Source organism: Procambarus clarkii, chromosome 17 (assembly GCF_040958095.1).
Source record: "Procambarus clarkii isolate CNS0578487 chromosome 17, FALCON_Pclarkii_2.0, whole genome shotgun sequence".
NCBI lineage: Eukaryota > Metazoa > Arthropoda > Malacostraca > Decapoda > Cambaridae > Procambarus > Procambarus clarkii.
The window spans coordinates 34314104-34332222 of record NC_091166.1 but is presented as its reverse complement, the minus strand read 5'-3'; the positions used below and the strand labels follow the sequence as shown (position 1 = coordinate 34332222).

At 46.1% G+C, this 18119-nt stretch overlaps 1 protein-coding gene across 1 annotated transcript in view; it reads left to right on the top strand.

Annotated features, from left to right (window-relative positions):
- LOC123772373 (Na(+)/citrate cotransporter) overlaps positions 1 to 18119 on the top strand; it is a 96655-nt gene that overhangs the window by 3874 nt on the left and 74662 nt on the right.

Here is an 18119-nt window from a genome sequence, read left to right as displayed (position 1 = left end):
GACGTGTTGCTTCTCTCTGGTACATTGTTCAGGCAGCGTGATGTGTTGCTTCTCTCTAGTACATTGTTCAGGCAGCGTGACGTGTTGCTTCTCTCTGGTACATTGTTCAGGCAGCGTGACGTGTTGCTTCTCTCTGGTACATTGTTCAGGCAGCGTGACGTGTTGCTTCTCTCTGGTACATTGTTCAGGCAGCGTGATGTGTTGCTTCTCTCTGGTACATTGTTCAGGCAGCGTGACGTGTTGCTTCTCTCTAAATAAAATAATAAATAAATGTTTAGTCAGGTAAGGTACATACATACAAGAGGTTATACAAAAATTGATAGATTTATAGGTAGAGCTAGTACATACAATGCCTAAAGCCACTATTACGCAAAGCGCTTCGGGGCAGGAAAAACATTAAAGACTAAAACTTAATACTAATTGATATTAAAGTATAAAATGTGTTGAGAACAAATAAAAATGAAAATAAAAAAGGGGGGGGGGGACATGGCAGAAAAAGCAGCACAAATACAATTAGGTCGACAAACAGCATTGTTTAAAAAAACAGACATTGGTTGACAACAGAGGGGTAACGTAGGTTACAGGGAATTTATTAGGTAGTGCTTAGTTTTTATCTTAAAACTGGTTGAGAAAGGTACAGTCTTTAACATGATTGGGAAGGTCATTCCACATTCTGGGTCCCTTGATTTGTAGAGCATTTCTAGTTTGATTAAGTCGTACTCTTGGAATATCAAAACTGCATTTGTTTCTGGTGTGGTGCTCATGGGTTCTGTTACAACCTTCAATGAAGCGTTTGAGGTCAGGATTGGCATTCCAGTTCAATGTTTTATATATGTATAATACACATGAGAGAATGTGCAGTGACTTAATATCTAACATATTCAGAGATTTGAGTAGAGGTACCGAGTGATGTCTGGGGGCCAGAGTTAGATATTGTCCTAATAGCAGCTTTGTGTTGAGTAATTAGAGGACGTAAATGATTTTGGGTAGTAGAACCCCAAGCACAAATACCATAGTTGAGATATGGATAGATGAGGGAGTAATAGAGCGTCACCAGGGCAGGGCGAGGTACATAATATCTGATCTTGGACAGATCTAGTACATTGTTCAGGCAGCGTGACGTGTTGCTTCTCTCTAGTACGTTCATTCATTATGTTGTATCAAAGGCTGATAATTTTATGCGCTGGTTGCTGTGTATGTTAAAAGACCATGATAACATGTGTTCAACAGACAGACACTCGAATGAAATCTTGCACGTTTAAGTGATCCACTCAGATATTGCTGTCCTAAAATATTTTGTGATCTCAGAGTCTCTGAGATCAACCCGTCCTCAGGCAACTAGTTCTCATATATAAATTATAATTAGTATTTTGTATACAGGCAGGTCTTAATTAGGTTAGGGGTCTTCAATTAGTATATCAAATAATTGATGACAATACTGTATATATGTTTACAAATAGATTTTGATTTTTTTTATCCACTACACACCTTGAATGGCCTCCATTGTCTGCTGCTGTTTGAGGGCTTTTGCATGTACTTTGTACAAAAGCACTGAGGTCCAGTTCCTGGATACAGTAAGTGCCTTTGTATTCCTTCCAGCGCCGTCCACAGACATCAAACCAAAACCTTAATTTGCTGGTGACTGAACTGATTTTGTAGACTACTCTCTTCCTGGATGGTAGACTGGTTGTCTATCATGCAGGCTGAGTTTATTCTTCTCAAGTCTATTGTCAAGTGGTCCCGCCTCTCAAGTGTCAATCAACTGGTGTACAGATTCCTGAGCCTACTGGGCTCTGTCATATCTACATTTGAAACTGTGTATGAAGTCAGCCCCCACCGCATCACATCCTAGTGCATTCCATTTACTAACTACTCTGACACTGAAAAAGTAAGTTTTAATGTCTCTGTGGCTCATTTGGGTACTCAGCTTCCACCCCCTGTCCCCTTGTGCGTGTGCCACCCGTGTTAAATAATCCATCCTTGTCCACCGTGTCAATTCCCCTGAGAATTTTGTATGTGGTGATCATGTCTTTGGCTTTGTGTAAATACCAGAGCAGTACCAGATGGCTCGGAAGGTCTCATTCTTACACTTCATGATATTTTATACTGTGTCCTCAGTACTGGGCTGCTAGTTAGGACTTTGACCTTTTAATATGTTTTGTTGACTGACATTTCGTTTCCAAAAACTAAATCGGTTCTTTGTATGCAACACTTGCCAGTTTAGAACACAAATCATTCTAATGAAACATGGCAGCGTATTCCTCTGGTGGCCGTTTTGGGGAATAACCTTTATTTTTGTCAGGACTTGTGTGAAAGCAATGTCACGAGAACGAATAGGCTGTACGTCAATAGTTTAATATTACGAAGCACAGAAATAGTGCTAAAAGTTCACAGAAAACACATCCCCGATTTCAGACCCTGAAAATCACAGGAAGCCGTTATAGATGTCGATATTTCTTAAACTAGGGCCGATCCCGGCTGGCTTATGACACTCACATACCCCCTATGTGTCATTTTGGAAAGATGGATGAGGCTAGCGCCAAGCTTCCTACTCTGGACATTCTAATTTATAGATAAAGATATGGAGTAATCTTTAATTGCATATGGTATAGGATCATAATATACTGTATAGCGTTTATGAGACTATCCTATATAGCCATATGGAATGTGCCTACCTAGTAGCACTGGTTGCCTGTTATTGATTACGGAGAAGGGGGAGGGGGGGGGGTGTTAGTCCTTCATGCCTCGCCTCCTAACATTTTGTACCTATAGTGCGCCTTTTATTTTCACATGACCCAAGTTGTGTGTCGTCTCTGCTCTTCTGTTGGTGGGTGGAAGCAGCTTAGACCCATCACCACCTCTGCGGGAATCCGGACCAATGGCCACTGCTCAACGGGGACACTACTCTGGAAACAAGCTTAAATTGAATCTCAAACACTACAAAACACTTGAACTAGATTCCTGAAACTGATAACACGATAACGACTCGCCGACTGCACCCCATAAATATCACTAACATGATATCTCGATACTTGAAACAGCTCAAAGCGCACAGCTCTGAAACTCCAATATTTACATAATGCATCGTCAACCTTAACATTCACATGGTACCTTAAATACATCTGAAACATGGTTATATAGACGCCGAGACGCGGGGAAGATGTAAACACGGAAACACAAACGGGAAAATGCTTTAAGACAGCATGTCACGTGTAAGTGATTGATCAGATCTAGCAGAAACAGAGACACTGCTTGTTGACAACGGACAGGAGGCGAGGTAAAGCTTATAATAATAATAATAATAATAATAATAATAATAATAATAATAATAATAATAATAATAATAATAAATCTTTATTCAGGTAAGGTACATACATACAAGGTAAGATACAAAAGTTGATGGATTTATAGATAGAGCTAGTACATACAATGCTTATATGTTGGTCTGTTTCCAAATGTTGTTTGGTATGGTCACTGTTCTATGTTGGTCTGTTTCGCCTTGGGTAACAGTGTGTTGCTGTTGTAGGTTGTTCAGATGGTTCTCAAACTTATGGGCACTGTTCTGTTCCCCAGGGTGTTCTGACCACTGTTCTGTTCCTCAGGGTGTTCTGGCCACTGTTCTGTTCCCCAGGGTGTTCTGACCACTGTTCTGTTCCCCAGGGTGTTCTGACCACTGTTCTGTTCCCCCAGGGTGTTCTGACCACTGTTCTGTTCCCCAGGGTGTTCTGACCACTGTTCTGTTTCCCCCAGGGTGTTCTGACCACTGTTCTGTTCCCCCAAGGGTGTTCTGACCACTGTTCTGTTCCCCAGGGTGTTATGGTCACTGTTCTGTTCTCCAGGGTGTTCTGACCACTGTTCTGTTCCCCCCAGGGTGTTCTGACCACTGTTCTGTTCCCCAGGGTATTCTGACCACTGTTCTGTTCCCCAGGGTGTTCTGACCACTGTTCTGTTTCCCCCAGGGTGTTCTGACCACTGTTCTGTTTCCCCCAGGGTGTTCTGACCACTGTTCTGTTCCCCCCAGGGTGTTCTGACCACTGTTCTGTTCCCCAGGGTGTTCTGACCACTGTTCTGTTTCCCCCAGGGTGTTCTGACCACTGTTCTGTTCCCCAGGGTGTTCTGACCACTGTTCTGTTTCCCCCAGGGTGTTCTGACCACTGTTCTGTTCCCCAGGGTGTTCTGACCACTGTTCTGTTTCCCCCAGGGTGTTCTGACCACTGTTCTGTTTCCCCCAGGGTGTTCTGACCACTGTTCTGTTCCCCCCAGGGTGTTCTGACCACTGTTCTGTTCCCCAGGGTGTTCTGACCACTGTTCTGTTCCCCAGGGTGTTCTGACCACTGTTCTGTTTCCCCCAGGGTGTTCTGACCACTGTTCTGTTTCCCCCAGGGTGTTCTGACCACTGTTCTGTTCCCCCCAGGGTGTTCTGACCACTGTTCTGTTCCCCAGGGTGTTATGGTCACTGTTCTGTTCCCCAGGGTGTTATGGCAACTGTTCTGTTCCCGAGGGTGTTATTGCAACTGTTCTGTTCCCCAGGGTGTTATGGCAACTGTTCTGTTCCCCAGGGTGTTATTGCAACTGTTCTGTTCCCCAGGGTGTTATGGCAACTGTTCTGTTCCCCAGGGTGTTATTGCAACTGTTCTGTTCCCCAGGGTGTTATGGCAACTGTTCTGTTCCCCAGGGTGTTCTGGCCACTGTTCTGTTCCCCAGGGTGTTCTGACCACTGCTCTGTTCTGTTCCCCCAGGGTGTTCTGGCCACTGTTCTGTTCCCCAGGGTGTTCTGGCCACTGTTCTGTTCCCCAGGGTGTTATGGTCACTGTTCTGTTCCCCAGGGTGTTCTGACCACTGTTCTGTTCTGTTCCCCCAGGGTGTTCTGGCCACTGTTCTGTTCCCCAGGGTGTTATGACAACTGTTCTCTTCCCCAGGGTGTTCTGGCCACTGTTCTGTTCCCCAGGGTGTTATGGTCACTGTTCTGTTCCCCAGGGTGTTCTGACCACTGTTCTGTTCCCCAGGGTGTTCTGGCCACTGTTCTGTTCCCCAGGGTGTTCTGGCCACTGTTCTGTTCCCCAGGGTGTTCTGACCACTGTTCTGTTGCAGAACAGGTAAGCACGCAGGTAAAAAGCTAAGGGAGCTAATCCTCACGTCCATGGAAGACAGAAGAGTAAGGGGAGACATGATAACCACCTACAAAATTCTCAGGGGAATTGACAGGGTGGACAAAGATAAAGTTTTTAGCACGGCTGGAACGTGAACAGGGTAACACAGGTGGAATCTTAGTACCCAAATGAACCCCAGAGATATTAGTAAGTATTTTTTCAGTATCAGAGTAGTTAACAGATGGAATGCATTAGGCAGTGATGTGGTGGAGGCTGACTCCATACACAGTTTCAAATGTAGATATGATAGAGCCCAGTAGGCTCAGGAATCTGTACACCTGTTGACGGTTGAGAGGCGGGACCAAAGAGCCAAAGCTCAACCCCCGCAAGCACAACTAAACTAGGCGAGTGCACTCACACTCACTCACACACACACACAGTAGTAGACGGTTGGAATAAGTGAGGAAGCTAATACCGTCAGTAGTTTCAAAGCGTCATGTCTGTGAGTACTGGGCAGACGGGACACCATGAGCGTAGCTCTCATTCTGTAACTACACTTTGGTAATTACAAGAATGGAGTCAAGCATTCTAAATCCTCAAACTAAGACAAAAAAATAACTAAGACTCAAACTCTGTTCACTCTTCTCATGGGAGTCTTGTGTGTAGTAGCAGAACTATCATTATGCACAACACTTTGCTGACTCCAGTCCAGTGTCTCGGGTCTCCACAGCTCCCATAAACTGCTCTTGGGATTATAAGTCCTCAGCAGACACAGTAAGTGTCCAAGGTTCTGCTGGTGGTTACAGCCTGCCAGTCCTCGCTGCTCCTCCAGTAGCCCACCAAGTGTACGCATCCAAGTATCTTTCTTACTCGCTAGTTCTTCTTTTACTTCACTCGTTCCCTTAAATTGTAGTATCCTCAGCTCACTACTATGCTAATAATCCTCTTTGGTAGATATTCAATTCACCGCCTTCAGCACACGAGCGGCAAGGGCGTGTTAGATGTCTCAACTCAACACCTTGATGAGACCTCGAATCTCACGCTGCTAGGTAAGATACTGTGTGCTGATAATCAGTGAGTCGACCACTGAGTGATCAGTAGTAATGGCACTGAAGGACCAGTCTCGTTTTCCTGAGTTCACTTCTCGGCACAATATATCCCAAGACGAATCGATAGTGTCGCAGTGGTCATTCAGAACACGTTGTGACTCTGGGTAGAGGGAGGACTTGGGAAGTGTACTCCTCCAGTGGCTATTGTTGTCCCCTAACTCCCCTTGCCACTTCGGGGGGGGGGGGGTATAGGGTGTTTATGTAGCTTCAGGGCACCAATCCCCCCAGCCACAGGGCATGGCGAGAAAGCACCCCTAAGAATACCTAATTCCCTATCAAACACAAACTAAAATACACATAAATGGCAGATCTCATCACAACCCACAAGAGTTAAGATGATACTAATAACACACAATACTAATAACATGAAAATAACATACACAAAATGGAAAATTCTTTGGTATTTGTTTTTTTCTTAAATGGGACACGGCACACAAAGGGAGAGGTGCACAGTATATCATAAAAAAAGAACTAGAGCTGAAGGCAAAACAGCAAGCTGCCTAAGCGGCAGGATTGATGACTTGACATCGGCATACATGGAAAATTACTATTCATAGTGGAGCTCCTAACAAGGCCCCGGAGCGGGAGGGATATCATGTATGCGCATGGGGGTCCCTCCGGCCGCCGCCTTACGGCGGCGGCCGGAGGGAGTGGTACTCCAGATGACGACTCTGCTTAGATAGTTGGCTACCAACTATCCTGGCTGCGGTTCACCTAAGCGAGACTATATTAACCCTTATGCACCCTGTGCACAGTGATCCTGGGACTAAGGTGGTCTGCCCCTAGATGTGGTCTTGGACCATATTCTGTAGATGGAATATGTCCAGGTCAGGGCTTTCACAGAGCAAATCTCAAGGTCGCTCTTGGTGAGTCCCATATCCTGTAGACCACGCGCACTCTCCTTGCACCATCCTCCTCTCAAATTAAGGGTTATTGAAGAGGCGGATGCTGTGTGCTTCCCGGTATATTCCCTGACCTTTTGAAGGATCTCTGGGGTGCCCTACTTGTCGCACTTACTCTGATGTGGACGGGAGAGTGGGAAGTTATCAGCAGAGACCTGGGTGTCTAATATAAAGGCCTCATCACCTTTGTAAGCTATGATGTCAGGCTTACAGAAGGTCCCTCCATCCGGTATACGGACTTCACGTTCCACCTCAAAACCTCTTTGCCACAGGCGGCCGGCTACGAACCGGGTGATATAGTTATGACGTTTCACCCGAGCCCCGTGTGTCTTGTGGCATGCCTGGGATATGTGGCCCAGGGTCCATGGTTTCTGGCAAGCATCGCAGAGACCAGGGGCCAGATTCACGAAAGCACTTACGAACCTGTACATCTTTTCTCAATCTTTGGCGGCTTTGTTTACAATTATTAAACAGTTAATGACCTCCGAAGCACCAGCAGGCTGTTTATAACAATAACAACAGTTAATTGGGACGTTTTCATGCTTGTAAACTGTTTAATAAATGTAACCAAAGCCGTCAAAGATTGAGGAAAGATGTAAACGTTCGTAAGTGCTTGCGTAAGTCCTTTCGTGAATCTGGCCCCAGAAGCCTCGGGTCTACCCCTAGCTGCTCTAGACGGCGTGGCTACAGCGTTTGCCCTAATCTGGATGGCATGAGCAAAATCTCCTCCGCTTAGCAGACGGGTACCGGATGCGACCCACTTGTGGCAAGATGGAACCTCACAAGAGGACGCGAAGGTATAACCTGGAGGTGCAGGCACCTGCCTCTCTGACTTCACTAGCCTCATTATTACAAGCACGAGAAGCGCCACAGAACAAAATACAGGATCACTCTTGACGTGAGAGTGCGTACCAATACCTTTGTGTTCAATATATCAAAACAATATGGCTCACCACTTTGGTGAGTCGTGTTGACGCACACAGTACTAAACAAGCAATTGCTCCCTCTCTTGGTTCGAGGCAGCCCACCAACACAATCCACTGTTTTCAAAAGATTGGTCAACCCCGGACGTTAATCCCTGGAATACCTGGGTAGGATTTGCCCGCGCTCTTATTATTATTATTAACTTCTTTATTGACAAAATTAATTACAATTTTGCCTAATCTGAGGATTTCGATTGTCTTATTAAAGTGAGGATAATACTGGTATTCACTGTCACGCAGGACAGAGGGTCATACATAAGACAATAGGCGGAAGCACATATATATCATGGTTACAATGAATGTTTTAATGTATGGATATGTGAAAACAACTTTCTACTGTGCACTGCCACACAAGGGCAGGGATGGGTTCATAAGTGATACAGCTTAGAAGTAATATAAATAAAAATTGTTCTTCATTCTTTAAAATGGACAAGCAAATTTCGGGTAAATTGTTAGGATGTCGTCCAGAACACCTGAGTCAATAAAATAGTTACACAGTTGGTGGTACAAGAGGCCAGGAGGTCTAAAGTCCTTTACGGTTTCACATTCAACAATATAGTGTTCTAGTGAATGCATTAAAGGTTTATCACAGAGTTTACAATCTGAGTCTTCTGGTAGTGGCTCAGCCTCACTAACCTGCCAGATGTGTCTATAGCCAAGGCGAATTTGCGCAATGACTATATCACACTGCCTGGTCTGGTTACTGTGCTGACCATACAAATACCTATTATTACAAAACTTGTCATAACTTTTAACACTGCAGCTTTCAGGTCTCTGGGCATTTCTTAGTTCCGCACTCTGAGCTCGTGAACTGGTTCTGCAGTACTGTCTCAATCATTAACATGCCTGGCCAATAAAGTATCTCTGAAGCTTATCGAGGGGTTTCCTATCACCTAAATATATATCCTGTAATGTCGAGAGAATGTGTCGCCTCTAACACTACCTTCCAGTATCATGCTGGCAGGACGACCTGACTCTTAACTCGCCAGCTCTCGTCTGCGCTCATATCTACAGGCGTCCGCTTGAATCTTCAGTGACCCCGACCTTAGTCCGCTTGAATCAATATATTCTTTCCTATATAATAACACTTAGATGAATCCTTGCATGATTTGCTTCCTTTATAACTTTCCAAAACTTTGTCAACTGCGCCTTACAAAACCAGCTTGGAGGTTCCTGCTTGGGGTCCCGTTCTCTGTGAACATGTGTCTGAGACCTGAGGCGCTCTCACTCCTCCATATCTACTGCCAACACAAAATATGGAAACCTTCATTACATTTATGTAAAATATAAGAATCTGAAGCAAGTAGATAGGCAACAATTTAAGATCTTTTTAGACTATGAATATGTCTTTCTAGGAGGACTTTGTCTCAGGAAGTACAGAGACAGCTAAACGTTTCAATTGAACGTTATTTTAATGACCGGATGAACGGCATCCATTGTACTCAGTAGCCGGGATGATTCAGTGTTCTCAAGGGCACACTTAAATATTTCCTTCTTCATATCAAGATTTTTTTGTTGTACATGCCATGGTAATTTTGTCTTTGAGCATGATAAGGGCTGTGATCAGGATGATGAGCCGTCAGCTGACATATTCATGGTCTCACAGCTGAACGTTGCTGGCACACCATGGCTCCTATTGTTATGTGTGCAGTCATAGACCTGTTGTTTTGGTCTGGGATCTGTAGAACATGTTGAAGACTCTTTCCTTATTATCGTATTATATAAGAAAATAAGAATAGAGGAAGACGCAGGAAAGCTCTGATGATCCTAGCGAATGAAATGTTATTATCCAAGTTATTTACAGGTTACAAGTTGGTGAATACAATGGAAGATACAATGTTGCCAATGTCTTCGAGTTCCTCAGCTTCCGGGTAGGACCCCAGAACCCAGCAGGCGTTTTTCCTCTGGATCGCCACAATGAAGCGCTGAAGTAGGAAAATGGCAGCACTTGGGTCCCTGGTAGTGACAATTAACCTGAAACATAATTCTCAGAAAGCTCAAGGCGTTCTTACTCCAGGGACCAAGTGTGTCAGATACTATAGGAATAAATGTGAACTAATGGTGTACTTGCTTGCACTTGTATGATTGTATTGCTTCCAGATGGTTGGCCTCACGACAAGATCGACAAAACCGCAGGATATACAGGTTGATGATGTCATTAACTTCAGTGTGTCTTACTTGCCATTCCTTGGAGCTTCTGCAAACGATATTGGTTTTCTTCCAGCGTGTTGCAAATACACTTATACTCAGTGTGATTAGGGCACCAAGGCGGAGGTCCACTGCAATAAGGTTCGTGGATCTTGATGTATGCCTATCGCAGATGGGCTTTTTTTTTTTTTTTTTTTTTTTTTTTTTTTTAGGCCTGGTCTTGGTGCTCGGGCGGCAAGAGCATTCCACTGATTGCAACATTAATGAATAGTGGATTGTGTATCTCTGCCCCGCCACACACCCTGCCGCCCCGCCACACACCCTGCCACCCTGCCACGCACCCTGCCGCCCCGCCACACACACCCTGCCGCCCTGCCACACACCCTGCCACCCTGCCGCCCCACCACACACCCTGCCGCCCCGCCACACACCCTGCCGCCCCGCCACACACCCTGCCACCCTGCCACGCACCCTGCCGCCCCACCACACACCCTGCCGCCCCGCCACACACACCCTGCCGCCCTGCCACACACCCTGCCACCCTGCCACGCACCCTGCCGCCCCACCACACACCCTGCCACCCTGCCACGCACCCTGCCGCCCCACCACACACCCTGCCGCCCCGGCACACACACCCTGCCGCCCTGCCACACACCCTGCCACCCTGCCCCGCACCCTGCCGCCCCACCACACACCCTGCCGCCCCGCCACACACCCTGCCGCCCCGCCACACACCCTGCCACCCTGTCACGCACCCTGCCGCCCCACCACACACCCTGCCGCCCCGCCACACACACCCTGCCGCCCTGCCACACACCCTGCCACCCTGCCGCCCCACCACACACCCTGCCGCCCCGCCACACACACCCTGCCGCCCTGCCACACACCCTGCCACACACCCTGCCACCCTGTCACGCACCCTGCCGCCCCACCACACACCCTGCCGCCCCGCCACACACACCCTGCCGCCCTGCCACACACCCTGACGCCCCGCCACACACCCTGCCGCCCCGCCACACACCCTGACGCCCCGCCACACACCCTGCCGCCCCGCCACACACCCTGCCGCCCCGCCACACACCCTGCCGCCCCGCCACACACCCTGCCGCCCCGCCACACCACCCACAACCTGAAGGCCAGACACGAGGAAAACTATAACACTAGGAAAGTTTACAGAGGACGCAGGAAACTGTGTGGAGGCGGCCATAACCACCTTCACATAACTTCCGGAACTTAAACGATGCTTAAACCATCACCAAGAAGCCACTCAGTGGTTACTAAGACAACAGATAAGTAACATGTACGTTCCCTCCAGCAATCCTCTCACCACTTCCAGTCCTATAAGGTTCTGCTAGAGTCCCATAAGGTTCTGCTAGAGTCCCATAAGGTTCTGCTAGAGTCCCATAAGGTTCTGCTAGAGTCCCATAAGGTTCTGCTAGAGTCCCATAAGGTTCTGCTAGAGTCCCATAAGGTTCTGCTAGAGTCCCATAAGGTTCAGCTAGAGTCCCATAAGGTTCAGCTAGAGTCCCATAAGGTTCAGCTAGAGTCCCGTAAGGTTCAGCTAGAGTCCCATAAGGTTCAGCTAGAGTCCCATAAGGTTCAGCTAGAGTCCCATAAGGTTCAGCTAGAGTCCCATAAGGTTCTGCTAGAGTCCCATAAGGTTCAGCTAGAGTCCCATAAGGTTCAGCTAGAGTCCCATAAGGTTCAGCTAGAGTCCCGTAAGGTTCAGCTAGAGTCCCATAAGGTTCAGCTAGAGTCCCATAAGGTTCAGCTAGAGTCCCATAAGGTTCAGCTAGAGTCCCATAAGGTTCAGCTAGAGTCCCATAAGGTTTTGCCCTGATGGGTAGAACCCATATGGACTTTGTATATGGCTAAGGTATATGCTATATGGCTAAGGTATATGCTATATGGACTGGGTATATGCTATATGGACTGGGTATATGACTGGGTATATGGCTATATGGCTGAACCGATTTATGGCTAATAATGAACATTGCATAAATCTCTGTTCATTGGCTTTGCAGTCGACTAGAGCACGTCTGGGAACACCCAACACACAGGTTCGAACCCCTCCCCCATCAAGGCTCTTATGGATTTGAACGATACTGTGTGTTGTGTTGTTACTTATCTAATAAATGCGAAAATACACTGCCAATTAAACTATACTAACTATTCCCCCCCACCCACACCAACATACATACCTTTCTGTATTAATTTAGGCCACAGCATTCAGCGTAAAGCTGGAGACGAACCTCAGAACACACACACACACACAACACCTCAGGTCACGCCGGAGCACACAGCTCTCTCACACAGCTGTTCACATACAAATACATTTAACATCAGCCAATATTGGCTGATACTGAATGTATCAGCCAATATTGGCTGATACTGAATGTATCAGCCAATATTGTATCAATACCAGAAAAAAAGACAACAATCCATAGTAAACATGAGCTCTGAGGTGGATATTTAATACACACTCTGGCAAGAACATGTCACCAAGTCTCCACATTAGAGCAGATATACAGCCCATTAATATATACTAGAAATAATTGACCTTCAGACAACTTATCAATTTGCATTCTTGAGTGACACGCTCCGATGATCCAGGAGTCACAACCTCTTTAACACTACACAGGACCGGCCAACACAGTCTCCCATACACATGTACACCATGTCCAACCATGTCCCTAAATGGGTATGTGGACGTGACGCCTCCTTTGTTGTTTTGCTGAGTTTCTCCAGCACGTGAGGGTCTACCAGGATGCTGAGTTGGGGGGTAGATGATGTCCATACCTGCCAGAGCTTTGATCCACCGAAACTGCCACCACTCAGCATATTCAGCTCTCTGAGTCAAGCTCTCGACACCTGGCCTCATTCTGAGTCAAGCTCTCGACACCTGGCCTCTTTCTGAGTCAAGCTCTCGACACCTGGCCTCTTTCTGAGTCAAGCTCTCGACACCTGGCCTCTCACGTGTTGTTCCTCTCTCCTGCTGTTCTCCTTCTCTCCCACACTTCAACCATTGCCTTCCTGGGTAGTAATTTTTGTTTGATTCTCAGGTTTCTGTACCGTTTTCACTCTTAGGTAAGACCTTAGGTAACCGGTGTTACCTAGCAGTCTCTGGTAAAAACCTGTTATGGGTAAGAACCAGTCTCGTGTAAGCAATAATCAAAGTTTTCCTAGAATCTTCAGGTTACTCCTCTGTTCCTTATTTATATTTTATATGTTATTTCCGCGAAGTTTTCTTCATTATATATTAGGTTTCATAATTGGTTATATATAAATGAGCCAGCACTGTGGCATATGTGTGTCAGGGGGGCGAGATGCCCTGGGGCCAGATTCACGAGGCAGTTACGCAAGCACTTACGAACGTGTTCATCTTTCCTCAATCTTTGACGGCTTTGGTTACATTTATTAAACGGTTTACAAGCATGAAACTTGCCCATCAACTGTTGTTATTGTTATAAACAGCCTCCTGGTGCTTCGGAGCTCATTAACTGTTTCATAATTGTAAATAAAGCCGCCAGAGATTGAGAAAAGATGTACAGGTTCGTAAGTGCTTGAGTAACTGCTTCGTAAACTGACTTCCCTGGTTCTCCAGCAGCGGCCCTGAACCCTGGACCCCCGGCCAGTGTACCCATAGCAGCTGGCAGGGTACACACCGTCTACTCTCTCTGGCAACTTGCCACTCCTCTCGCATAGTACACTGCAATTTGGCGTCACTCCCCCCCCCCAACGGACACGTACAGCGGTGCTACGAATGATAATGACTCGCGTGCACATCTTCTACGGTTGCGGGGATAGGTTAGGTTAGGTTCTAGTGTTTTAGTACCCTATTTTCTGACCGTTGTGACAATTTGAGGAGATGTGCTGATAAGCTCCGGCCATAAGGTCTGCCTCACAAGGTCTGCCTCACAAGGTCTGCCCTGCTGGGGTACACCCTCAGAGGCTGACCTCTCAAGGGCCACCTCACCCGGATCTCTCGTAAATTCCTTTATTCTGAAGTTGTTGTCGTCCTCCAGGTGAGTGGTGTGAGTGTGTGGAGTTCCCTCCACGTTGCTCCAGTCATCGTATAGGAAGCGTTAATCGTCAGCTTAAAGAGCTGCACCCACACCCACCACGACAGGTTACTGTCAACTTACAAAGTTCACCGTAACTGTATTCATGAACTGTGTCGGTGTTTGTGTGTTCGGGGGACTTTGAGCCCAAGGGAAGCCCCGCTCACACACAGTTGACGGTTGAGAGGCGGAACCAAAGAGCCAAAGCTCAACCCCCGCAAGCACAACTAGGGGAGAAAACACTCGTACACACTCACATAAGCTCGTACATACTTGTACACAACTGCACACACTCACGCACATACTGTACAAGAGAGGAACCAGCAGAAGCACCGTGCAGGTCATTTGTTGTAGTAGTCATTTCCTCACTGGGAAGGAGAGAGCTACCAGACGGTTCGAGAAAGACCTGGGAGCAGACCTGACCCCTAATCACTAGCGGCTCCGGCCAAACTAGCCAACGTTCGTGTGGTCTTCTGAAGTTTGGCCAAATGAGCAATCTAGGTCCTATTTACAACCTATGTGAGCCCCACTCTTGAGTATGCAGCCCACGCATGGAAACCCCCACCATCTGAAAAACATTAAACAAAACTACAAATGGTCAAAGATTTGTAATAAAGCTCGTTCCTGAGCTGAGGGGGCCGAGCTATAAGAAAAACTGAGACAGTCTCATGAACACAATGGAGGAGAGAAGAAACAAAGAAACATGACAGTGACATAAGAGACTGAGGACAATTGATAAAATAGGCAAAACAAGCAAAATTCAAATCTAGGAACTGGCGATGGAACAGCTGATGAAAACAACAGATAGAAACAAGGCACAACGATGTCAGTGAACGTGTCTTGTGTTAGCTGCAGTAAGAACTGATGTTGAATGCTTCAACGCGGGCCAAGTTTGGAGTCAGCAGACAGGCGAGTCGCTTAGCCAGTCTGTACGAGGCCGTAGGTATCGGTCGAAGTGGGTTTCCAGGTGTGTGGGTGTTGACAGTCCCATATATATACAAATCCAGGTGTGTAGTCTTCCGAGGCTATCATCAGGTCAAGTCTAAGACATCTTGGTATTAACTTTCAACCAATCTGTTAATCCATGTTGTCAGTCCGGCAGTAATGGCCCCAGTGATCCATTGTTGTTTTGCCTGATCAGAGACCACCAGGTTTATTAACCAATATATTCATCCCCCTTTGAAGATGGCGTATATTGGTGATTTATCACCGCTTCTGAGCACTATTTCCTTGTTCACAGGAAGCTCCTTAGCCGCCGCTGTGAGCCTAGGAGCCTGTATGGGGCTTCTGTGGTGACTTGAAGTCTTTCCTTACTCCGACAGAACCTCTCTTGCAAAGTATCCTTGATGGTGACCTTCCTCTGTGTCTCGAAGGTCGAATATGTCGACCTTGAGACAGGTCGAGTATGTCGACCTTGAGACAGGTCGAATATGTCGACCTTGAGACAGGTCGAATATGTCGACCTTGAGACAGGTCGAATATGTCGACGTTCAGGATGTCGAACTCCACCTCCCGGGCCATCTTAGTATGGACATAACGTGATGGTTTATTTCCAGATTTAAGAGAATGATTTGGTCGTCTCTGAGGTTGACTCCGGCGAGACTTAGGAAGCCAGTTCTAGCTCGGGGAACCGCAATGGGATCCCCAAAGACGCTAGTTTTTTCGGTGATTCTTGTAGTGATGTCGGTCTGCCAATTCGTCGAGGCATCGGTCGGTCCTAGTTCGACGGTCATCTTCGATGTTGGTATGTGTCCACTGATTTATGTTATGTTGGAATGTACTACATATATATATAAATTCTTTACATAATTTTATACGCATCTTTTCTGTCTTCCTTGAAAATGTGTTGAAACACGAAAACGTTCGGATTACTTCATTGTTTCGTATGTGAATATATATATATATATATATATATATATATATATATATATATATATATATATATATATATATATATATATATATATATATATATATATATATGATTGTGATACATAACAATGCGCTGGAACAGGAAAATGACTGGTCTTGAGTCTCTGATTTGCCTAAAAAGTTGCTCCTCCAACTCCCTTAGGAACCCGAGTGCACCATTACCCAGGAGCCCAAAGGTCTCTGAACCTCTTGGCATGAACCTTTGACACAGACCCCCCCCCCCTGTACTTAGCAGCTTTCAATGTCCCTTTGAAACAGAGTATCAAGCACCTGTAGATGCATACTACTGTAGATACATATGCATTAGCGCGTGTAGATACACGTGTAGACAACCTGCTGATATCACCGCCAAGGCGATGTCATGAAACATATTTTCCTAGTTTTTTTTTTAAGGAGGGAGCTTGCTTGCTTTCAGTGGAACCCTTCGGCTGGGTTTTCCACAGACACTTAACAATTTTGACCTGGTCGCTTTTCTTATAGGGAATCACTAGATGTGTGTGTGTGTGTGTGTGTGTGTGTGTGTGTGTGTGTGTGTGTGTGTGTGTGTGTGTGTGTGTGTGTGTGTGTGTGTGTGTGTGTGTGTGTGTAGGTGTGTGTGTGTGTAGGTGTGTGTTTACTAGTTGTGTTTACTAGTTGTGTTTTTGCGGGGGTTGAGCTTTGCTCTTTCGGCCCGCCTCTCAACTGTTTACTAACTACTTTTTTTTTTCCACACCACACACACACACACCCCAGGAAGCAGCCCGTGACAGCTGACTAACTCCCAGGTACCTATTTACTGCTAGGTAACAGGGGCACTTAGGGTGAAAGAAACTTTGCCCATTTGTTTCTGCCTCGTGCGGGAATATGTGTGTGTGTGTAGGTGTGTGTGTGTGTAGGTGTGTGTGTGTGTAGGTGTGTGTGTGTGGGGGGGGGAGGGAAATGAGGGATAGTGTGTGGTAGCAATTAGTATTACTGTTTAATAATAAATATAATTAATTATACCTAATATAATTATAAGTATAATTATATTTAAGTAATAAGTATTATTACATTAGCAATTAGTATGATCCCTCGTTCTGCTATTCCAAGTTTTGAACAACGTTGTTTGTCTACCTTGTCAATTTTGTTCAGAATTGTATACGTTGTTATCATGTCTCTCCTATCTCCCGTTTCTCCCAGTGTGGTAAGGTCCACTTCTCTCAATCTTTCCTCATAACTCAATCCCCTCAGCTCAGGAACGAGCCTCGTTGCATATCTTTGGACCTTTTCTAATTTGTATTTTTTTTTTTGAGGTAGGGGTCCCCCCTTGTTGAAATGCATATTCAAGACCGTGTCTCACTTTTCCTGGCTATAACACTCCTGTTCCAATCTTTATAACTTTGCACTTGGCTAGGTTAAATTCTACCAGCCATTACAATCTCTGTCTTGAGTCTTCTCATCAGTTTTGTATCATCTGCAAACATAGATATGAAGGAGCCAATTTCCTCTGTCAGGTCATTGGTATATTAGAAACAGGATGGGCCCAAGAACCTACCCTTGCGGTACTCCACTTGTAACCTCTCTCTCCACTCTGATGTCTCAGCTCTCACTGTAACCCTTTGTTTCCTTCCTGAGAGATACTCTCTGACCCACTTTAGGACTCTTCCTGATACACCAGCCTGTTGCTCTAGCTAAAGCAGGTCTGTTATGTGGACAGTATAAAATGCTTTCTGACAGTCGAAGAATATAGTCTCCCCGTCCTTCTCTTTCTTGTTTCATTTCTGTCATGTTAATCAGAACTCCAGCAAGTTTGTCAAGTAGGATTTTTCTTTCCTAAAACCATGCCGGAGCCTTGAGACAAAATTGATCTGTTCTAAATGCCCCACTGAGCTTCGGCTCAGTCTCTCGTAACTTGCTGGGGGATACTTGTTAGTAA